At 38.2% G+C, this 25,517-nt stretch overlaps 1 non-coding gene across 1 annotated transcript; it reads right to left on the bottom strand.

The window, feature by feature from the left end:
- Positions 1–24,660: 24,660 nt before the first annotated feature.
- LOC111826167 lies at positions 24,661–24,767 on the bottom strand. Its single transcript, XR_002829428.1, has one exon. It is a non-coding gene; the product is annotated as a U6 spliceosomal RNA (small nuclear RNA).
- Positions 24,768–25,517: the final 750 nt, after the last annotated feature.

The raw sequence follows: 25,517 nt of genomic DNA on the forward strand, positions 1-25,517 counted from the left end.
ATAGAAAGTATCTCCATCATTAAGGCAATGCATGACTCTATACAGTTGGCCCTTCATTCTGTGGGTTCTATTTCCTCGGGTTCCACATTTGCAGATTCAACCAATCACAGATTGAAAATATTTGAAAAAAATGTTGTTATTGCTGACATGTGCTATGTAGTTGGGCCTACAATGGTTGCATCTGAACCAAACAAGTACAGACTTTTTTTCTTGTCATTATTCCCTAAGCAAAAGTGCAACTATTTATATAGCACTTACATTGTATTAGGTGTGATAATTAAGAGGTGATTTAACATGTATAAGTTATATGCAAATACTAAGCCACTTTATTGATAAGGGACTTGAGCATCTGTGGATTTTAGTATCTTCCTGGAACTAATCCCCTGTTGATGCTGAGGGATAACTGTATATTTTTTATTTAAAAAAATATTTGGATTCTCTGCTCTTAGTGGTGGAGAGAGAGAGAGAGTACCATAAGAACTGGCCCTATGTCCGGACCACCTGGGCAGTGTGGGCGGAGGAATAGGAAGAGAATGACACGTAAGAGATGGGAGAAAAGAAACAAAAGAAGACAGTGGCCTAAGGATCTAATTTTCATTTTCTTCAGGCAGCTTAACATAGAAAGCAGATTTATCTTCAAGGCATTTAAAGTGATTCCTGCTAAATGTTCAGTTTTGAAACTCTTTCAACTCTGAACAGAAAACAAAATCTTTCATTTTACAGATAAAGATGGACTCAAACAGGCATCAAATGGGGAATTTTGAAAGAGGTGGCATTTTGTGTGAAGGTGTTTCTATCAAAGACAAGCAGATGCCATGGAATCTGCTGCTGTTCTAACAGAGGGAGAAAATACAGGCAGGCAGAGATGCTGGGAAGAGGGGCATCACAGATACAGAGAAAATTCCCCAGAGGAGGATAGGGAGCAGCAAGCAGACACTGGAGGTGATCATTAGCCAACTTCCTAAATGTGTTTCTCTTCCTTTGTACACAGAGAAATAGCCGTGCTGTGTAGGTGCATTAATGGTCGTATGGATGCCAGGGCTGGCACTGCCTCAGGCTCCAGGAAGGAGGGCCATCCGTGTTTGTAAAGCAGCTCCAAGGTGGAGAGGAATCAAATAGCCAACAGCCTGGCTGAAGTCCTGGTGGACCGTTCAAGAGCTTAATCACTAAGAGCAGCGATTTTCAACCCTCTTCATCTCAGTGCACATGAGCCAAATACTAAAATTCTGTGGCACACCAAAAACTATTACAACTTTTGCCAATCTGACAAAATAGGTATAAGTTTGATTCATTCACCTTGGATGGCTATTGTTGTGTAGGCTGTTGTCATTGTTTAATTTGATAATCCATGGAAAAAGAGGTCAGTGCCCCTGACTAAATACGGTATTGCATGCTTTAAAAATCCTCGCGGCATCCCAGTTGAAAACTGCCAGCATAGAGTATATCCGGGGTAAATTTTGAGGAATCTATAGAAGCTACAGTTTTCGTGGAATATTAGTAACTTAAGATCACATCATAATTGCACAACTAATTTATTTATATGTAAGCAAGTAGACTTTTCTTCTGTAAGCAAGACTTGCCATGTGGACTTCAGAGATGGTAGCTTTATATTTCTGAGCCGCTTATGTTTTCTCTTTTTCAGATGCTGTTTCTTTCATAAGTAAGGAAGGATCACAGGACTTGAGGTCATCGAAATCCAATTCTCTCTCTGGGAGCAGTTCTTCACAGACAAAGGTGATGTTAACATTACCTGTTCCTAACCTCAGTTAATAATGTTGGTGTTCTCTTTTTAGCCCTGAAATATACATGAATTAGACTTTTAGAGTATTCCCTGATACATATCCTGGGGGGGGGGGCAGGGAAGAAAAACCATATGAGTCAGAAGAGTGAATCACTAATGAGGGTGTTTCTAGTCTGTTAATTTTGGCTACACAGTATATAATAACCAGGGTGTGAAAGATTTTCAGATTTCATCAAAATTACCTACATAAAATCAGTGAGAAGTCAATCAGGAAATAATGGGGCACATTTTTAGAGTTAAAATGTTAGTGTGGAGCATGAATAAACAGAAGATGGCATGGATTTCTGATTGTGCACTGACCCTTTCCCTCGGGCGTTTCTTTCTGTACTGTGTTTCCAAAAAGTTAGTCAGGCGTTTGTTCAACAGGCTCTGTGGGCCCCCATGATTGCCTCCAGGTGTGTGTGTGTGTGTGTGTGTGTGTGTAAATATTTCTTGAGCATTTCCTTTAAAGTCACAGTCTTTTTGGAAATCCCTATTTAATAAGTGTACACTATATTAATAACTATAATCCATTTTACAATTTACAAAGTATATTCATGTTACTTCATTTAATTCTCTGAATAACCAAGGAATGTATTATGACTATTCCTATTTTATAGGTTAAAAAACCAACAATCGAAGCTTGTACAGGGTAAGTGGCTTCTCAAGGCAACCCAGTGAACCACTGTCTATAGCAGGAGCATTATCTGCAGGCTGGGCTCTGTGGCCTGGAGTTCCAGCCTGTGATTGGGAAGGAACTGAACGCAGGGGCCAGCTGCAGTTCTGTGGCAGCGTGCCGGGTGGTCTGCAGGGCAGAACAGCAGCCCCCGCCCCCAGCGGAGCTTGCGCCCTTCTTCCCCACCATTTGGGCACATTCTTCGCAGCCCACCTCTCTTCTGACAGAGTTAATTTTTCTAAAACAGCTGTATCATGATGGGACCCCACTTAGAAGCCTGCGATGGTCGCCAGTGACTACTGAAGATAAAGAACCATTCTAAAGTGAGGCCCAAGGCCCTGGGTCCCCCTCTTTTGATTCAGGATCATCTCTGGTCACTTCTTCAGAAACAGCAGATGCTGCCATCATCTAAGTACAGCTCTGAAAATGTGCCTTGCTTCTCTCACATCGTTTGCCCTTACAGTTCTGCTCCTAGAACACCTCGCCTCTTTCTGGATCCAGAGAAGCCTCACTCATCTTTTAGGGCTGGTTCACATGTGACCTCTAAATAACGCTGCCCTGAGCTTCTAGACAAGTCACTCCTCTGTGTGGCTGTGGTCCTTAACTCTTCTTGCTTATGCTGGTATTTCTGTGGGCCTCTGTCCCTTCCACCAGAAGGTGAGGGTCTTGAGGCCAAGAAATGTTACCTGATTCACCTGCGTGTGGTTACTAATTCTTTTAACTCCATATTTAATGCCTAAAGATGCAGAGTGAATTCTTGATATATCTTCATTTTGTGAAGTTTTCATACCTTTCCATTTGGGTGAAAGGGAAAATAGCAACTCTTGGGGACTAGCCAGCCTCTGCATCCTGTGTGTCTTGTGGGGCCAGAGTGAAATTAAATCGTGTTTGAAAGGCAGGTAATAAGTTATTCCTGTTACAGAAGGTCCAAGAACACTTGAAATTCTAGCTTTCTCTTCTCCCCATGGAAATGACCCCTATCATTTCTCTTTTCTTCATTAACACTCTCCCCTCCACCTTCAGGAAATATACTCCCATTCACTGGTAAAAAGTTAATTTATTTCCTTGGTAAGAATAGAAGTACACTTTAAGAGTGCTAATCCAGCTGCAGATCTTTGCTGAACTTTGGCAGTCACAGCTACAGAAGCAGCAGCTGCTGCCTCTGCATGGGACCCTGAGTATTAAGTCTGTGCAAGCCTCGGTGGCTCTCAAAGCTGATGTTTTGGGGGCTCGATGCTCAGGTGCAGGTTTTAAAAGTTGGGGTGCCAGATGTGAGGCTCAAACCCTTTGCTCCTCATGGAAAAGCTCTGGGTTGCGAATTCCTTCCCAAGCGGTTCACCACACTGGGGGTGGGGTTCATGGCGCAACTGTCCCTCAGCCTCTCCTGGGTGCTTCAGTGTTTTTCCCCTCATATTCACTCACCCAATTTGTAGGTCTCTCAGCTAGGTTCTCCCCGCCCCCGCCGCCCCCAGAGGAAATCTATAGCGGTAGATAGATTCTGTGTGTCTGTGGGAAAAGGATCCTCCTATGTCGCCACTTTAAACTGGAACTTCCCCTTCTATGAATTGCAGGTAGTGGCAATAACAAACAAATTACATAGAAATAGGTCTGTGATGAGTAATACATGGAACAACACATGTTGAAGCATTCAGCTAGCACCTGGCTCATGCTAAGCATTTAATTGCAGTTACCAATATTTTCATCATAGTAGACATAGTCTCTGTTTATGTCTTGGTTTTCCATTTCATCATTATGTAATTTATAAGTATTTTGGATGCCAGTTGACATTTACTTAGGTTGATTTCTTATTTATTTATTTTTTTGGTTTGTCTTAAGTTTGCTTCCTTTTATTTTGTTTCTATTATAGTTTTTTATTTATACCCATTTCTTTTTATGTTAATGGCAAGGTAAGAATTCAAATTTGGACATAAAGAATGATTCAGTCACTAATATATCCTGCTGGGTGTTTCCTCTGGCTGGGCACTCCACCCATTAAGATTTTTCAGAGACCTTGATTGATATTGCAATACCAAAGTTACTATGTCCAGCTACTCTGTGAAATGAAGATAGCAATGTAACTCTTTACAAAATTAAACATAAATTTAAAAAATGATTATCTTTACAAGGTGTTTGCATGTTCTCTTAGAATCTCTCTAAATACAAGTAGCAAAAGACTTAACGAAGTTTTATGCAGAAAGCTTTTGAGGCTTTGCTATAAAAAATAATAAAAGACACACAGTTGCTGGATATAAATAGCTTCTGAGGGTATCTCTGTGCAAAAATAAAAATCATTTTTCATGCCCAGCATTTTCCAACTTTCTGAATTGTTCTGCAAAACTGTTTTATTCTCATGCTATAAAAATCAGACAAACCAAATTGATGATGGGGAAAAATAATGATCACAACTTATAAACATTCACATATGCTTTTTGTTCAGGTAGCACAAGTACTAAATATGCTCTTTTGTGGAGTTCTATTTAACTTTTATGAACAAATGCAGAAAATGGGAAACTGGGTTATTCAAAGGCAGAAGTAGAAGAGCAAATGCTGATACAGCCTTTCTACCAGAAATATGGAGAGATATCCACCTTCTCCTTTTCAGCTCCACTTATGCTCCAAACTCCTTCTGACTTCTGATCCTTTCCATGAGAGTGGCTGCAGATGACTGGGTTGCTGCTATACTTTCTGGAATTAGTAATATTTTATGAACTAGAGGCCCAGTGCATGAAATTCGTGCACTGGGGGGGGGGGGTCCCTTAGCCTAGCCTGTACCCTCTCCAATCTGGGACATCCCTCTCACAATCCGAGACTGCTGGCTCCCAACCGCTCACCTGTCTGCCTGCCTGATTGCCCCTATCTCCTCCTGTCTGCCAGCCTGATCACCCCCTAACCACTCCCCTGCCAGCCTGATCGACACCTAACTGCTCCCCTGCTGGCCTGGTGACCCACAAACCCACAACTGCCCTCCCCTGCCGGCCTGATCTCTCCCCTAACTGCCCTCTCCTGTCAGCCATCTTGTGCTAGGGCATGATGGTCAATTTGCATATTACCTCTTTATTATATAGAATAGCATGGGTTGACCCTCAACGACTGAGCCACACTGGCCAGGCTCTTCTACATATTTTATTTTATTTTTAAAAATATATTTTATTGCCCTGACTGGTTTGGCTCAATGGATAGAGCGTCAGCCTGTGGACTGAAGGGTCCCGGGTTCAATTCCGGTCAAGGGCATGTACCTTGGTTGCGGGCACATCCCCAGTAGGTGTGCAGGAGGCAGCTGATCGACGTTTCTCTCTCATCGATGTTTCTAACTCTCTATGCCTCTCTCTTCCTCTCTGTAAAAAATCAATAAAATGTATTTAAAAATATATATATATTTTATTGATTTTTTACAGAGAGGAAGGGAGAGGGATAGAGAGAAACATCGATCAGCTGCCTCCTGCACACTCCCTACTGGGTATGTGCCTGCAACCAAGGTACATGCCCTTGACCGGAATCGAACCCGGGACCCTTCAGTCCACAGGCTGACCCTCTATCCACTGAGCCAAACCAGTTAGGGCATCTTCTACCTATTTTAGTTTGTCCTTGGATCTGCCCTTCTATATTTTATAGCTTTATCTTTACTTTTCATGCTATAAATTTTCTTTGATTATTTTATTGACAAATTGCTCCTATTTCATATTTGTGTTTTATGACTGTAGTAGCTTTTCAATATTCCGTGAAAATACTTAGTAATATTAAATTCTAATTGCTAAGAGTTTTTTATTTTGCCATTGGGGTCATTTATTCATTTTAGCTTTAATCTGGTGTGCTGTTGATTTTCCTTAAATATTTATTGCTAACACTTACTGTGTATCAGGTCCTATTGTAAGCATTTATATATACCAATCATTTAATATTCGATATGAAAATACTTCTCTAAGGTAGGTTCTACTACTGTCTCTATAATACCGATGAGGACACAGAGGCAGAGGGTCGTTACTTGCCCACAATCACACAGTTAAGTTAGTTGGATCCAAATCCAGATACTCTGACCCTAGAATCTTATGGTATGCTACTTTTCAAATGTGTAGTGCCTTTTGGGTATTTGTCCATAAGTTAAAAATTTAGCATTAAATTGATTAATTTAGGTGGTTGACAGAGGTTATCTCTGCTTTTGTGTTGGGAGGACAAACCCCAGTGATAATTTCTAATTTGCTTTCCTCTCCTCAAACTTCTGACATTTCCCCTCCTCCTTCTCCACTCTCAGTGCAGCTTTCTCATACTTCATGGAGAAATAGAAGCCATCATGTGGGGCCACTGCACATCTATAGAATGCTTCTAACAATCATAAAATTACGAAACACTAAATTCCTTAGAAAGTTATCAACGTGTGGCTTCCTTTCATGGTGAATATTAAATATTTAAACATATATTTAATGAATATACTTGTAATTACTGAGTAATCTATTCTATGAATTTCACACACCAAAAAAAAAACAAAACACCAAACTATTTTATGACCAATGTTATAAGCAATACATTCCTCTAGTTTTAAACCGACAAGATACATTTCGATGTTTATATTATAAGCAACATATTTCTGTATTCTTAAACTAACATGATGATTTTACAGATCTAAAGTCTTGTTTATGTATGGCGAGAATGTGAGAGACATATTTGTTCATTGGTTTGTATTCTGGAAGATAACCAGTCTGTTTTTAAGGGCAATACCAGCCCTCCTGTCCTTCACAGCAAATATTAATTATTGTATGATCATTAGAATAAGCCTGAACTGGGCAGAAATCTGTTCAACACTGTGTCCTCGTTTTTTGGTACAGAGCACACACTCAAATAGTTTTGATTGGCTTTGCAGAGGTTCTGCCGCACCCTTTCCATGCCCAGGTGGGTCTCAATGCCAGCCTGAGTGGCTTTGACCACTAGCACACACAGACCTGCCTTTAATCAGATGCACAGAAGACTGGCTCCAGATCCTTGCCAGGGAAGTAGGCCTTTGAACTGTTGGCTGCTCACCTTTTATTGAAAGTTCTTGACAGAAATATTGAAGGAGGAGTGTTTAAAGGACCCGTGGGTCGATGGATTCCTTACCATGACCCTTTCATGGATTAAAAGCACTGCAGTCTCTCCTGGAAAAATATACATAGATGTATCCAAATAAAACGGTGTGTATAATTTCAGAGGTGTGCATAGTCTTGAAAGCACCTATTAACCCTAGAGAATCCAGTCCATGTCTATAAATAGGCTTCCATTTTGGCCAATTCTAATCAACTGTTAGTGATGGCCAGGAGCCCAGTTTGTAAAGGAATCTGAGCCCAGCTTGGCCTTAGCAAAAAAGCTCTTTGACCTACTGGCACATACTCTGTAGGGGTGAGAAAGTGCCGGCCCAGGTAATGGGCTAAGTTTTTGTATTTTTGTTCTGTCAATTAAGATAGGCCAGCAGCAAGCTGCATATGTTGACATGTTTGCTCATTTTGCTAGCAAATTACTTCCATGGAGTTGGATTTGGCATTATGGGTTTCGCTTGTATTAAGGAAATAATTATTAGAATGATTTCTAACAAACATTAGAACAAAGTATTTAATTTTCCACCATAGAAAAGGTGCTTGATCTTATTCATTTTTTTTCAAATACATAAAAAAACATCAGGAAAATGCTTCTGGAACCCCAGTGTAACCAGAGGTCACACATTAAGCAAAGAGTGGCCCTCCTCACCAGCCTGAATTTAAGCACAGGTAGCCTCTACTTTTTGAAAGTTCCCTTTACGCCACTTCATTCTTAAGAAAGATCTACATTAGCACCTGTGTTCGCTAACTAAAACACATCTGGAGAGAATTTTCACTTTTATGGAAAAAGGTGATAAGCAAAAACAGCAATGAGCATTTGTTCTGCAGTGAGCGGTCACAGAGGCAGCGTGCACCCTGAGCAGGGAGAGAGGCCCTGCAAGCTCCTTCCCCAGGAACTATGCTCAGCATCTCAACATCAAGCCCCTCCGCTTCCAACAGTGTCTGTGGGCGTCTCTGCTTTATCTTGAAGATGATGTTGAAGAGGTTTTGGCATCTCATGACAAAGAAGTGGCAGACAAACGGATGCAATCGTAAGAGGAAATATAGAAATCGAAATCAAACACAAAGAGCTGATGGGCCAAAAGTGAAAGTTGTCCAGGAACTGAACATGAAGCACGTCTGTGAGATTTTCGCTGTGATGGACAGCGCTACCCTACATGTAGGCAAGTATGACTTTCGAAAGGGCACCTCTGTTTAGAGCAGGTTTGCAGAACGTTTTGAGTGCCCACCAAAAATTGTATGACAGGAAAATGCGCGAGGCTAAGCAGTCAAGCACACTATCATATTTCAAGGCTTCCACATCAGCCTCAGTAAAACAACAAATGTCAACGTTGGACATTGAGGCAGGCAGACATAGAAGGTGTAGACATTAGTGACCTGCCTGCCCTGCTGAATTCAGAGGACAACAAGATGTCCAGAGGGAACTCCTTTCTCTTTTCTTACACCCCACTCTCCTGTAGCTCCTACTACCCCAACCTCTGATGAGTCGGCCCAACCCCATCATCACCACCTCTCAGCCTTCCAGTGTGCTCACTGTCTTCCCACTTTTGCTAAGTGAAACTATGCTGTACATGTATCATTTCTATTTTATTACAGGTTGTGTATTTTTCATATCATTTCTGTTCTAACTATATATTAATGTTATCTTAAGTTTAATGTGTTATTGGTATGATTGGTAGGTTTTCTGAGTCTGGGAACACTAAAAAAAAATCCGGACCGAATTTCCCAGGTCTGGTAATTGCTTTGTTGTCTTTATGCCATTTTGGCTTACAAAGGCTTCACAGGAATACTCTACTTTGGATAGCTGGGAAAAACTATAAGGTGCAAAGGCTGAGGCATGAGACAAAATAATTCATCTGCATTATAAACAGACACTCAGGTGAAATAGTTTGCTAGTTCTCAATGTTGGCTGTCCTGGCTGGTAAAACAAGCTACAATTACACTAACTTAAACCAAGCATGTCAAAGGCATGTGGCCCGCTGGCTGTGAGTTTGACGTGCTTGACTTAACGCATAATGTGTACTATGTGAGAAAGCTGGGTCAGTGGAGGAGTCCACTGAAAATACTCTGCTGGACCAGTTGATGACTCAGTTGCTTTTCAAAAGAAACTAGCACAATCATCAGATTGATCACTCTCTCTAAGCATAATCTGGACACTGAGAATCACTCACATGCAAAGTTTTGAGGGAAAACATCACTTTTTTTGCTCGCCAGCATCTAATAAGCAATGGGTATTTTGGTAACAAAAAATACAGTACTGCACTGGATGCTAACAGAGACGGTGGAAACAGTAGAGGGAACAGTGAAGAATGGCTCTGACAGGTGATGAGCTATGGCTTAGTGTATCTTAGGTTGGGTTTCCTGGGGACAGACTCTCACATGGAGATCTGAGCAGAAAGTTCAGTGGGGGAACCCTGGGGAAAAGCACAGCCAAAGTGGTAAGGAAAGGAGGGTGGGGTGGAGGAAAATACTGAACTCTGGAGCTGGGGTGGCCTCTCAGAATTGTCCCAAATTGAGGCGAGGAGGCTGGGCTTTTGTATCCCCTCCACTGACTGGTCATTGGGTGTGGGTTGCCATGGGGATGAGGCATAACCTTGAGTGACGCAGCTCCCTTCAAGCAAAGGCAATTCACCAGAAGGGATACAGCTTAGAGCCATCAGCTGCCAACACTCCCAGCAGTGTTTAAACACCTTGGCCCTAATGCCTTGGCCAATTACAGCATCCACTAAAACTGGCAGGTTTAATAATTGAAGAGAGTCATTGACATTTAATTTGCACATAAAGAACATTTGGTAAATATTTGTTGAATGAATAAGTTGTTATTAGGAGGGAAGAATGGTGAGCAATGAATTTAAAGATAATTAGAAGGAATCCTATCTAATAAAGAGGGAATTTGCAAATTGGCTGTCACTCCATCACAAAGATGGTGGCACCCAGTCCCCTCAGCCTCACCGGGTGAGGTGAGCGGCAGGCAGGCTGCGCAGCTGGACCCACCCTCAGGAGTCCTCCAGTCCCACTGGTGGCGAGCCGGCAAGCCAGCCACGCAGAGAGCAGACAGGAGGGCCTGCTTGCCCGTTGCCGCAGCGTTGAGCAGGCAGGCCCTACAGAGAGCAGAGAACCACAGGGAGCGGGCCTAAGCCATCAGTAGGACATCCCCTGAGGGCTCCTGGATTGGAGAGGGTGCAGGTTGGGCTGAGAGACTCCCCCCCCCCCTTTGCACGATTTTTGTGTACTGGGCTTCCAGTTTAAATGAAAAAACAAAACAAAAAAAATTAACTTACATCCCAGATAGCTGTATTGTAACTTAGTCATTTGCTTTAATCATTTAATTATTCAGATTCTGGATTTATTAAACCTTGGTGAAAAAGTAGAAGGGAAGGTTTCAAAAGGAGCTCTGATTTAAGGACAAAAGTTCAATAAGTGAGGGCACCACCCAAATCACTGTGAAATAGTGATCATTCCACTATGTAAGAAGAGTTTGATAGCAAATTTAATGTCTTTTAAGAAAGAAAGAAACAATTAGTCTTGTGTGAAGCAGCAGAGGGAAGTAAAAAGCATCACTGAGTGAATTTTTCCAAAATTAACAACTCTTCCTGCTTGGAGCCCTTCAACAGTCATAATCATCCTCTAAAGTTCTTTGTGAGGGTCGTTTCTGAGTACAACTATTCCACTAAATCCAATAATCCGGCTCCTCTTCCTCTGAGTGTTTGGACCTGCTCACCCTTGCAGCCAGCAATTTAATTACAATGACATTTTCCCAACATTATGCATTCTTGTGTTAGATGATGCCCCCTACTTTACTTGACATCCACATTACAAAAAAAGTTCTATGAATTAGATGCTTGGGCCCTCGCTGAGTGGTTTAGTTGGTTGGAGCATTGTCCCGTATACCAAAGAGGTTACAGCTTCAATTCCTGGTCAGGGCACATAACTAGGTTGTGGGTTCCACCCCCAGTTGAGGTAAATAAGGGGTATTATTGTATATGGGGTGAATTAAATTCCTTGTTTCTCTCTCTCCCCCTGCTCTCTAAAAATCAATAAAAATATATCCTTGGGTGAGGATTTAAAAAATTAGATGCTTGCAATAAATCTGTTCTGTACAGAGACTAACCTAGTAATTTCAAAGATGCTTCACCTTGTTTTCTCAGTGGTCTTCAAACTACAGTAGATTCTAACACTTAGGATATAAGCATTTCAGCCCCTGAAGATTTATCTGATTAAATACTTTAAAGATACCTAATAAGTTATATTTAACTATTATGATAGTATAACAAAAAATGCTTAAATTTAAATGCATAAATTTTCACTATGACTCACCGATTTCATCCTGTTAAGATTAAATAATTTTTGTACAGATCCCCAATGCTTCTAAGCGAAATAAGTCAGTCAGAGAAAGATAAATATCACATGATCTCACTCATTTGTGGAATATAATGAACAACATAAACATGAACAAAAACAGATCCAGAGACAGAGAAGCATCGATCAGACTGTCAAACCTCAGAGGGAAGGTAGGGGAGAGTGGGGGTAAAGGGGAGAGATCAACCAAAGGACTTGTATGCACGCATATAAGCCTAACCAATGGACACAGACACCAGGGGTTGAGGGCATGAGTGGGAGGGGAGATGGGGGGGCAATGGGGGGATAAGGACACATGTAATACCTTAATCAATACAGAAAAAAAAGAATCCTGACATACCAAGTAAACTAACTAAAATATGACAAAAAACTTTAAAATAAATGTTCTGAAATACATATGTTGATCTGAGAACAAGAGGTAATTGTAACTCACACACTTAAAAAGCTTTCATGCTGCCAGGAGGCAACCTACTCATTTGACACTGTATCGGTTGCTAATGGTTTCTGGCTAAGGATTTGATTTTCTTTGTCTTAACCATCAAGGGATCACCTCTTTCCAAATGGATCGCAGTCCACTGGCTAATCTGATTCTAAAATACAGCACTTAGTTCTGTTTTGAAAATTCTTAAGTACACGATCAGTCTAATTTTGGTGACAACAGATTTAATGTGGACAATATTTACAAATCATGTCCACTTCTTTGACAAATATTACCTAGAAAACCTAAAAGTACCATACATTTGGAAAGATTATGGTTTATTTTATTTTTCAGTTATGGAAAAAATAGGCCAGATACCTTTATAGCAGTTTTCTATGACAGCTTTAAATTTATTTTTTTATTAAGTGGATTAGAAACCTTGATATGAGGTAATGTTAAAAGGAACTCAGCTGGTCATCAGTTTAAGCATCTTCAAAAGCAGATATGTTAAAACCCAAAGCAGGTGTGAGGTGAACATAAGAATTGGTCTACAAACACAGCCACTTGGAAGGATACTGCAGAGCATTTAACTCAGATTCTCACTTTTGAAATGAAGACACTGAGTTCTAACATGATTACATAAAAAATTTGCTAGAGTGGGTCCTCCCCCGATTTTTACAGCCCATTTAACTGGGGTAGAATATTCCTAATTTCCAAATCAGTATTTCTTTGTCAGGAACTCTTAGAAAGTACTGGATGTCATCTCATAGATTCTTTACCAGAAAACACGTTGTTTGCCTCAGTCCACACCTCTTTACTAGAGAGGTTTAAGATGGTCACATTGACACAGTGTGTTTACTTGGTTTGCTCTCTCAATACAGTTTATACATTTCAAGTCCCAGCTGTCTACCACTCATTCAGCTGTGGTAAAAAAATTTCCCAGGAGTTGAAGTGGAGGAAAAGGGGAAGTTATAAAGTTCTCATGCTTAAGAATGAGAAAGAAAAATATTCAGAACAAAATTCAGTACCCAAATAAATAAAGCTCAACAAAGGAATTTAATAATACAAAAGGAAAATGTATGTGTCCATTTTCCTCTTTACCTTCTCTTCAGTATATTCTATCCTTAAAACTCTAGCAACGATTTTCTTTGTTCACGTAGAAAATTGACATGAAATTATATTTGCATGATAGAACCTCTTTGATAATCCTGTAAATTGTAAACACAATTTCTGTCAGTTTATTATTTAGAGATTCCATATTTTATAGTGCCACAAACTATTTGCTTACAGAATTCTTTGCTGGCACTAAAATACTATAAGGCAAAGTTGTGCTACAGAACAGAGGAGAAAAAGTTGAGAAAAAAAGCAACGAGGTATTCAACATGTCAGAGGGATATGAAATTATCATTTTAGAGTCAATTTGAAAAGTATATTGCAATTTCTTGTGGCTACAGAAATTTTATAATGTATATTATTAATATGGATGTATGGATGCAGAGTCTATGCTAAGAAAAAATGGCCAACTAGTGAAAAAAGAGTTGTGTCCATTGTTTCAACTGATATACATAGCCAGTAAGTTTAACTTTCATTTACATGTATTTCAGTCATCCCAAGGTAGCTGTGCAGGATTGGTTCCAGGATGCCCTGTGGATACCAAAATCTGTGGATGCTCAAGTCCCTTATATAAAACTAGGGGCTCGGTGAATGAAATTCGTGCACTTGGGTGTGGGGGGGTCCTTCAGCCTGGTCTGTGCCCACCTGCACCCTCTTGCAGTCCGGGAGCCCTCGAGGGATGTCCGACTGATGGCTTAGGCCCACTCCAGCCAGCAGTCAGACATCCTTAGCGCCACCATGGAGGCGGGAGAGGATCCCGCCACCACTGCTGCGCTTGTCAGCCATGAGCCCGGCTCAGTGCTTCTGGCTGAGCAGCGCTCCCTTTGTGGGAGCGCAGTGACCACCAGGGGGCAGCTCCTGCATTGAGCGTCTTCCCCTTGGTGGTCAGTGTGCATCATAGTGATCGGTCATTCCACCATTCAGTCTATTTGCATATTAGTCTTTTATTATATAGGATGATGTAATATTTGCATATCTGCCTATATTTTAAATCATTATTAGATTATTTATAATACCTAATACAATGTAAATGCTATGTAAATAGTTGTCATACTGTATTGTTTAGAGCAGTGGTTCTCAACCTTCCTAATGCCGCGACCCTTTAATACAGTTCCTCATGTTATGGTGACCCTCAACCATAAAATTATTTTTGTTGCTACTTCATAACTGTAATTTTGCTACTGTTATGAATCGTAATGTAAATATCTGATATGCAGGATGTATTTTCATTGTTACAAATTGAACATAATTAAAGCATAGTGATTAATCACAAAAACAATATGTAATTATGTATGTGTTTTCCGATGGTCTTAGGCGACCCCTGTGAAAGGGTGGTTCAATCCCCAAAGGGGTCGCGCCCCACAGGTTGAGAACTGCCGGTTTAGAGAATGACAAGACAGAAAATTGTGTACATGTTCAGTACTGTACATGTTCAGTACAGCTACAGCCATCATTGGCCTAACTAATGGCCACAGAAATCAGACAAGAAGAAATGAAAGGCATTCAAATTAGAAAGGAAGAAGTAAAATTGTCATTATCTGCAGAATATATGATATTGTATAAAGAGAACCCTAAAGATTCCACCAGAAAACTATTAGAACTGATAAATGAATTCAGGAAAGTACCAGGATACAAAATAAATAGCCAGAAACAGTTGCGTTTACAGTATATATACCAATAATGAACTATCAGAAAGGAAAACTAGGAAAAAAAATCCCATTTACTATTGCATAAAAAATACCTAGGAATAAATTTAATCAAGGATATAAAATCCTGTATACTATAAGGCCATAGTACTCAAAACAGCATGGTATTGGCATAAAAACAGACATACAGATCAATGGAACAGAATAGAGAATCCTATGTCTTCATGTCAATTAATATTTGACAAAGGAGGCAAAACATACAATGGGGTAAAGACAGTCTAATCAATAAATGGTGTTGGGAAAATTGGATAGGTACATGCAAAAAATGAAACTAGATCACCTTCTTACACCATACACCCACCTCAAAATAGATTAAAGACTTAAATGTTAGACTCAAAGTCATAAAATCTTAGAAGAAAACATAGGAGGTAAAGTTTCCCACATTTCTCATAGCTATATTTTTTCTATTATATCTCCTTGGGAAAGGGAAACAAAAGGAAAAATAAACCAAGACTATATCAAACTAAAAAGTTTTTGCACAGCAAAGAAACCATCAACAAAATGAAGAGACAACCACTGAATGGGAGAAGATATTTGCCAATGATACATCTGATAAGGGGTTAGTATACAAAATTTAGAAAGAACTGATAAAACACAACACCAAAATGACAAACAATCCAATTAAAATATGGGCAAATGATTTGAATAGACACTTCTCCACAGAGGACATACAGATGGCTAATAGACATATGAAAAGATGTTCAATGTCACTAATCATCAGAGAAATGCAAATTAAAACCACAATGAGATATCACCTCACCCTGTCAGACAGAATGGATATCATCAATAAATCAACAAATTAGTGTTGGTGAGGATGCAGAGAAAAGGAAACCCTTGTGAATTGGTGGGAAGGCAGATTGGTGCAGCCAATGTGGAAAGTAGTATGGGGTTACCCCAAAAAATTAAATATGAAACGGCCTTATGACCCAGTGATTCCACTTCTGAGAATATATCCAGAGAAACCCAAAACACATTCAAAAGAATATACACACTTATATGTTCATTGCAGCATTATTTACAATAGCCAAGATTTGGAAGCAGCCCAGATAGATGCTCATCATTACATGACTGGATGAAAAAACCTGTGGTTCATTCACACAATGGAAAAAGATGGAAATCGTACCCTTCACAACAGCATGGGTGGACCTGGAGAGTATTATGCTATGTCAAATAAGCCAGCGAGAGAAAGACAAAAGTCATCTGATTTTACTTATATGTGGAATCTAATGAACAAAATTAACAAACAAAATAGAAACAGACTATAGTCTTTAGGGTTTGGGGGGCTGGGTATAAAAGTTGAAGGGATTAAGTAAAAAAAATAGCCCTCATAGACAGACAACAGTATGGAGACTATAAGAGGAAAGGGATGTGGGGGGAGGTAGAAGAGGATAAAGGGAGGCTAAATGGTGATGGAAAGAGAGTTGACTTTGGATGGTGAACATACAATACAATATGCAAGTGATGTATTATAGAACTGCACTCAAAAACTATATATTTTTTCACCCCAATAAATTCAATAAAAAGAAACAAAATGATAAGCCTGAAATTAATCACCAATTTTATGACATTGAAACAAAAATCTGTCAAGGCAGAAATGTATGAACCATAACAATATTTATTTAATAATGGTTCTTAGGAAGTTCTCCCCTTTTATTCTACTGAAACTAACACTCATTTATACTAAAAACCTCCAACCAAACATATGTCATATTGAACTCAACCACATAAAATCCTCAAGTGGAGAATATTCTCTGTGTGAAAGATTTCAAAAGATTTAGATATAACCTATATCTTTTTGATCATTTTAGATGTAAGCTATGTCTTATTTTTTGCATCTCATCTCTGTAGATAATCTTGGAAAGACAGGCACATTTTCTATTTTATACTTTCTCATCCCTAGCTCGAATTAATAAATTCGAGCAGCCAAGTACACTCAGCTTTCTGGACCACTACTTTGATTTATAATATCCACAGACACAGAAGCAATTTTTCCCCCCTTTGTGTGTATCTTTCCGATGAGCAATAGGACCAGCAAATCTCAGGAAAAAATGTATTGAGACGAAAAGAAGCTGAATCAGAAACTTGGTGGTCAGCTATTCATTTATTATTTTTTCAAGTGTTAGAAATTGAGAAATAAGTAGGGGAAATTGAAAACATTGTCTTAGCAGTAAATAATGAAGACTGATGAATGTCATGTACATTTAAAATATCACTTAAAATTAGTACTAAACATAAATGAAGTAATATAGTATATTTGATCTATGCTGTGTACTAAATACAGAAACTGCAAAGACAATTCACAAAAAAGAGGGCATCATCAATGAAAGGGCAGAATATAAGGACAAGGGAATGAGAAATGAGAAGAAATGCAAAGTTCACCTCTGGCAAATCAGAAATCCTTCAAAAACTTTTAAGATCAAAGGACAACAAGTTTTTAATAAGAGACAAGGACAAAGTGTAAAGGACAAATGATATTTCTTTTACAGAGTCTATTCAAGTCTGATTGTCTTTCCTACAGAGGTCAATCACTTCATCTAATTTCTGGTTTTGAGGATATTCATAGTCAGTCCACCCCACAGTCAATGAGCTCTGTCTAAATACAGTTTAGAGCCTCCCAGAAAATGGGTGTGACCTCCAATAGTCGAAAGCCACAAAGAACATCATTACATACCTGTATTTTGAACCCGGGAATCAATCAGCACACAATTAAGCAAGTAGACATTTCCCCATATGAAAAAGAACAGAGACACTTGGTAAAAATACAAATCCCCAAGCTTGACCTCAGGTACAATGAAGAGTAGAAACAGAATTCTGATCATCTGCATTTGCACAGTGGTCTTAGTGAGCCTTATCTTTGGGCAGGTTCTGAAACACTGCTTGCTAACGCCTCCCCTGCTCACAAACAAAACAAAAAACAAACGCACACACAAAAAACAAGCACCAACAAATACCAGTACCAATGAAATAAGTATATTCATAAATGATGACTGAAGACAACTTATATTTAACTCAAATTGATTTCTCAAGTCCATATTACCTTTTCTCCTCTGCCTAGGGATGGTATGACCTAGTGGGCAACAGGGTTCCAAGACTAGCCACTCTTATCTCTAACTGACTTAAGTGCCTTTCTCATTCAGGAACCTTAGTCTCTCCTTACCATAAGGGTCTCCTCTTTTTGAAAAAAAAAAAAGTTTCATATGTGTCCAACATATAAGAAAAAAGGACCTGCTAACACCTTGGAATGTTTCAACAATTACTGATCATTAGCTTCCAATTTCTAGAGTTATTCAAATTTTGAGTTTAGATATACTACATCATAAATTTTTTAATCATGATCTTATTACTGCATCATTCCTACCATTTAATTTATTAATTTAATGTTAACTAGAATTTGTTCTTGATTATGCTATGGATAATATTTTACCATTTGACATTGTTTGTTTAAAAGGTTACTCTTTTAATGTTATTTGAAATCTTTTAAACCTTATTTTTATATATGTAAACCAGACATTACTTTTAACAATTGCTAAGGATATTAGTGATCTCATGGGAGCTGAATTTACCTTACAGCACTAAAACTGGAAGATTCCACGAAACTGTCTGTCTCCTTCTTGAATTTACCTTCCAATTAAACAAAGGTGCTAACAGAATAAAATTGACCTAAAAGCTCATTGTTTTCAAATTTTAATGAACAAAATCACATATAGATATTTTTGGTAACATTTACTCCTTATGGTTGTACAATTGTTGACTTATTGGAAGAGCTTCTAATAATTGCATATGATCTACTGCCTAAATCTCAATAATAGTATTTACTGAATTATAGACCAGAGGTGAATAGGAGCATTTGGGGTGAATATGGTGATGAGTGATTTAACAGAACTACTGTTCCTAGCCTAGAATAACTGGATGTCTTTCCATATCATCTTAACATTCAATAAATGCTGATTAAATAATCCTTAGAATATTTAAAAATAAAGTTAAAAATATGCCTGGGGGCTCATAGTCTCATGAGAAATCATGCATATCAATGAAAAATCATAAATTGTTAAACTATAGTTCTGTGCACCAGGCTGGGATCCAAGAAAAGAAAATGCTTAATTCTGTGTATCAGGGCATTATCTCTTTGCATCTCTAGCTAGTACTTAGCACAGTGCCTGAAGTATTCTTCATAAATGTCTCTTGAAAAACTAAAATAAATTACTTATTAAATGACCCAATATCAACTGTAAAAGAGTGACTTTGGACTATCTTGTTTCAGAGGTTAAGGAGTTGATAGAAAGTTCTTACTTGAAGAGGCTGAGTTTGATGTACCTGGAGCACATTTAGATGGAGATATGTGGATATATGGGTCTGCAGGTCAAATCTGGGGACAACAGTGCCTTTATCTTTGCTCTCTAAACTAAGCTGGCCCTGAAGGCCAGAATTTCAACAGGTGTGACCAACTTTGAATGTAAGATTGAATAAAACCAAATTGAGATTCTAAAGACCCTTATTCTTTGCCTCTAGGTGCCTAATCTTGGAACAAGGGGTTTCTGTTATAGAATTATAAGAAAGCATGTTTTCCAGACTATTCTATTAAGTTCCTCCAATGTTTGATTTCCAGAAGAAAATTAAAGTAAAATCTTCCTTACCCTTCCCCTGAAACAAAGCAGAAAAAGACATTTACATTGTTAATATAACTGTTTCTAAGCTCTTCTCTAAGAATGTCCTGTCTTTATAGGACATGCTTAAGCAGTCATTTAGAGTAAGAAAATAGCTTACTTTATCATAACATATGCAAAATTAGCATGTTCATCTGCTTGTGGATAATAATGTGATAAGGAGTTGCAGATTATTGAAACATTTTTATTTGTAAAGCCATTTTATAAATATTACTGAGGTGCATATAATGAGACTTCTTAGTTATAATACAAAATTGTGTTAGCTTGCATCATAATCAAGTCTTATGCACAGTAGCCAATAGCAATAAAATGGATACAAGAAACAGACTAGATCTTATTCATGAAATGATGACTATTTTAGTACCAAACATAACTTCAAAAGAATATATATATTCCAGAAACCAAGCCCACGTGACTTAGGTATCAATAGCTAGGGGTGGATGTCAATGTTTTCACTTTTAGTCCATTTGTATGAGAATCATAAGATGTAATCTACCCTGAGAAAGAAACCCTGGTCAACCCATTTTCATCCAAATCAATAACTGAGTTGCTATGTGGTCCTTCCATGTGCTCATCACCCACAAAATGGCTTCTCCCGTTAGGTTGATAAGGTTTAATGAGAAACAACAACTTTTATTTGAATTAGGAGACTATCCATCCCAACTAGTCCATGTTCACTTGAATAGATATTAAAAAATAAGTAAAACATAAAAATTGTGAATTCTATCGTACCAGAGACTATATAAAAACTCTTAATCAGCCATTTTCAAGAAATGTGTTAGTTTTTGAAGAAATAAAACTGCTCAACTTCAGGAGGAAACACTAACTAAACCATCAGAGCCCATGCTTGACATTTTAAAGTAATGAAATTCAAACTCTGCCTTTTATGCTTACTTGTACCATATTGATTCTAAAGTACTTGGGGTTTTTCACAGCATGACAAAGCATGAAGCATATAGTTTTCCAAAGCTTTGTTTGGTCACAAGTAGCATTTATCTCGAGGAGTCCTGTTAGGCAAGCAGTGCCCACTCACCCACACAGCATAATAATTTAAACTAGATTTTGATCATTTTATTCTTTTCTTCCCTCAACATTCAAACAACTCCTAGAGCGTGGGTAGACTGATAAACCGGAAACCGTGACCTGATAAACTTGTGGTCTGTGCTGGGTCCGTCCTGCACCAAACCAGAGGGGGGGTGGAGACAATTTTGACTGTAAGTGCCAACAATTATGGAAAGTCTGAATATTAGTTGCCAAGGCAAAAGCAGGAGTAAAAGGCTGCCTTGGGACTGGAAAAGAATTGCCAACATTTGTCACTGTTTGTATCATAACACCTTTTTTTAAAAAATATAAGTCTTGCTTTATAATCTGGGAACTACTTGTATATAGTTTTAAAAACTGTTTCTATCCTTTGCAAGCCATTAGTTCATATATAACCTTTCATCTCAGATCAGAGTTAAAAGCCTGATGCATGTGGGGTAGATGATCATGCCATATAGATGTCTGCCACCGACGGGGCTATATTTGGCTCTGTGCAGCCACACTTGCCGATTCTGTTCTCATGCCAACTTCATGAGCTGGGGTATCTGCCTTAGTCTCATTTCTGATAACCTCCAATCTGTCTGAGCCCTTGCCTTGCTTCTGACAGTCTCTGTTGTCAGCACGTTACCCAAGGACAGACTCTCCAGATGTGGATTGCCTAGTGGGGGACACACTAGTGACTGCTAACCGTGTCGTCTCCTTTAGGATATCCTATCATAGCCATGGGCTTTTGAGAGCCATAATTCTTGGACTGGGTTTTGACTTTTCTCCTGACCATAATTGCTCTGGGAAACAATTGCCATCCATTCATCCTTCCATGCACTCACCCACCCATCCATTTCTTTCATTTGTTTATTCATTTTTATGAAGGGCTTACTCTATGCCAGATCCTATGCTTAGTGCCAGTGATGCAATAGTTCCTAAAACAGACATTATCTCTGTTCTAGCAGGGGAGACAGATGGTTAAGTAAACAATTACAATAATGCATGATAATTGGCTCTCCACACATGTGCCTGAGTAGGTGGGTCCAATGCCAAGTTCCCATGTGGATTTTATTGCCCTGTTTCTCTGTGAGCACACAGTTATACCCAGCTGAGGCCAAATAGGCTATTTTCAGTTCTTTTATTGAAAACTTTAGGAGAAAAAAATATCATTTCAAGTCAGGAGAGCAAGCATTAATATTATACACATATTTAGATAATAACTTTTTAGATCTGCATGGAGTTTTAGAGTATGCAAATTCACTTATTTATAGATACTATTCTATCTTCAGAGCATATTTGTGAGGTATAAGTAGGGCAGGTATTATATTATTTTTACCCTCATTTTATTGAAAAGAAACTAACTTTTATATAGGTTAAAATAGCTTTAGCAAAGTTTAGAGCTGGAAACAAAACCAAGTCTTATTATTGCTAATATAATTCTACCCACTGTATTAATTCAATGGAAACTTGCACAGTTTCTAAAATCTCAGTAATGCCAATTCCATGTTTTAGTGTCTACATTTTTATACAGGTTAATGCTCACAGGATAGCCTTGCTTGTCACCAGTTCCAGAAAAAAGACAAAAGATAACGCACAGAACCCTAAAGTGTTGATTTATCTCCCATTAAATATTTATTACTTTAATCTATGAACCTGAGTGGGAAGTGGGAAGATGAAATCACTTGTCTCTTATCTTTGGAAGATGTGAGATCATTACTAAACCCTCACAAAAACATCAAGTAGTTCTTGAGATATTTCCCAAAGAACACTGGGAGACTTTGTGGCATTTTCCTCACCACCACCCTCTGTGGAGAAGACTCGCCTCGTATCTGTTCTTATATGTATGTTTCTTCTTTTCTTTCCCTTTTCTTCACATTCCAATATGACTTCCATTTCTTTAAACAGCCTGTGTCCTTGAAACTCCAGTTAAGAGTTTACTTTTACGGCCCAGCTGCCTTCAGTCCACCAGCCAGTGGTTTTGTGTGGTGTGTTTTTTTTTGCGTGTTTTTTTTATGCCAAGCAAAATTCAAAGGTGTCCCATATGACCACATCTTAGCCAATCTATGTTTCTGTCTACCTTATTTCTGGAATGATCAGAAAAGTCTGGCATGTAGCATCGCATACTTAAAATAGAGTTAAAATATGGAAAATTTTCATTTTTATGTGAAATCTTTACATGCAGATAAACCTTAAAAGTGAATTTTATGCATCATGATTATTTTGAAGCAAGAGTATTATAGAAACTAAAAAAAGTCAGTTATAAGTCTTTAATCCTCTTAATCAGAAATCAACTTGAGAATTACTGGGACGAGATTCATGGGAAGTGGGACTGCGGCCCTGGTACCCTCTGTGCCATTTGCCCTCAGGTGATTTTGTCACTTGGTTTTGTAGAATGAAGAACTTTCTCCTGCTGGTTCTCACTTGCTCTCTGATCCTTTAGGTGTAAATGTATATTCTCTGAAGATGTTTTGAATAGTACTACTATGCACTTGTCACCCTGAGGGCCCCATGACAGATACTGCATTAATAGGAAGGAAAAATACCCCCAAATCTCTCATATTGTGGGCTCTTTTAGAATTAAATTTTTCTCAAGGGTTTTAATCAACATCCTTCTTAGGATGGCAAAGTAAGCCTTCAGTCTGTCTTTGAAGAGTATCTATTTCTTCCAAGTTGAAAAGAATCCCTAGTCTGCAGGGAGTAGACCACAGTTCATAGAATAGCTCCAGGTAAATAACTACAGAAAACCAACAAGTATAAATCGTAACTGTACAACAGTGCCGTGTGTTGGTAAAACAACAGTTAATGTGACAAATGTCAAAAACCCAAGAGCTGGAAAGGACTCGAGGAACTATCCTAACCAACTTCCATACTATGTACATGAAAGAAAACAGAGACACTAGAAACTAAGTGACTTACAACTTTGTTGTCTGTCTTGTTATTAGAAGAGCAGAATGTGAAAAAAGTGCTGTTCAGTAGCAAAAACACGAGTTCTGGAGTTAGACAGACTTAGTGCAGCATTCTGACTGTGTGGCCTTTGCAGGTTACATAGTCTCTCTGAATTTTAGTGTCCTTTTGAAGTTAATAATATTCATATTATATTCATTATATTTATGTGAGAATTCTATGTGATATAGATATATCACCTGCCACATATGACTGTTTAAGAAATAATAATTATTGTTATCTTGCATATATGTAAGTTCTTCCATGGCAAAAGCATTTTATCTTTAAATTCCTGGTGAGATAAAGTATCTGAAGCACTTGGTTCATAACAGGTACCTAATAAATATTTCCTGAATATATCACAGAGATCCCTCACTTTGCATTACAAATTACACTTAAAACCATATGTTGGGGATTGATGAGTCTGTAATGGGCAAGTAATACTGAACAATTTATCTCTTCATTTGCTTTCCAGGTGGTGTCCTAACCTGTGAATGTGTGAGTGTGTTTCATGCAAATCAATATCTGTGTCTCATATTTCAGAATATTTACATTTTCTATTCTGTGAAAATATTTACAATAGCTAAATTCCAGACTTGTTTAATACCTTAAGAGCAATCATACATTTATGATCTATCATATTTTTGAAAGAATACTAGTCTTGGAAAATTATATGATTCCGGTACAAAGAAGTTAAAAGAAAGTCACTTATAAAGATATATATCTTTGCATAACAATTTCCTAAGTATGATGGATATGAAACAGTTCCTCATTTTCTGAGATCAAAGCTAAGAAATAGGTCAGAAAAACCAATTAAGTAACAATCAGTGACTAGCACTCTAGGTTTTAAAATATTTTTGGTAAGAAAACAATGAGGATGGTAGGGAATGAATGGTAACAGAGTAGTTTTTTAAAAATATGGAATACTTCACGAATTTGCATGTCATCCTTACACAGGGGCCATGCTAATCTTCTCTGTATCATTCCAATGTTGGTATATGTGTTGCCAAAGTGAGCACAACAGAGTAGTTTTAAAGCATCTTAAATATTTGTCACTTCCTAATGTTATTTTTAGGTATAATTAAATAATTTTATCCTGTAACCTATTCCATGGTTTCCTTATAGATGCTAATATTAAATTTGATGATGTATCTAATAACAGAATAAGCAGAGAAGTCCTTATAAAATAAATAATAAAGGTTGAAAAAGAATTTTAAATTATCTCTCCTCCTCCCCTATTACTTTAAACAATAAAGAGTTAAAAAAGGGAAAGAGAAGTGAATTGTTGAATCATAGAACTGAGACTATTATTGGAGAAATTGGGGTATCCTCTTTCCCACTGGGTGCTGGGGTGGGATACGTACGATATCTCTAAATAAATAATTTTCTGAGAAAAAAAATAAAGCTTGCTAACCTCAATATTAAAAAAATAGATTTTTAAATCGTTCTATTTACAAAATTAGAACATATGCCCTTTAAAATAATTTGGTGAGGTGTGTCAGGAGTGGGTAGGAAATTGGTTATTGATAGTAAACTTGTCACATTTATCTACCGTGTCTTTTGCTTCAAACCCTGGGAAACGGTGGAAACAATATTTTTTAACCCGTCACAAACATCACCAAAAGGAGAGAAAAGACCACCATCAGCAGAAAAATTAATTTGAGAGATCTCTGAGAGATGTGAAGTAAAAGTGATCAGACTGAAAGAGAAATAAGGCAGGATAAATCACATCCCCAAAGCTGACTGCCAGAGAGATGAGAATGGGGCTG

The sequence above is a fragment of the Myotis lucifugus genome, unplaced genomic scaffold (assembly GCF_000147115.1).
Source record: "Myotis lucifugus unplaced genomic scaffold, Myoluc2.0 scaffold_58, whole genome shotgun sequence".
Classification (NCBI taxonomy): domain Eukaryota; kingdom Metazoa; phylum Chordata; class Mammalia; order Chiroptera; family Vespertilionidae; genus Myotis; species Myotis lucifugus.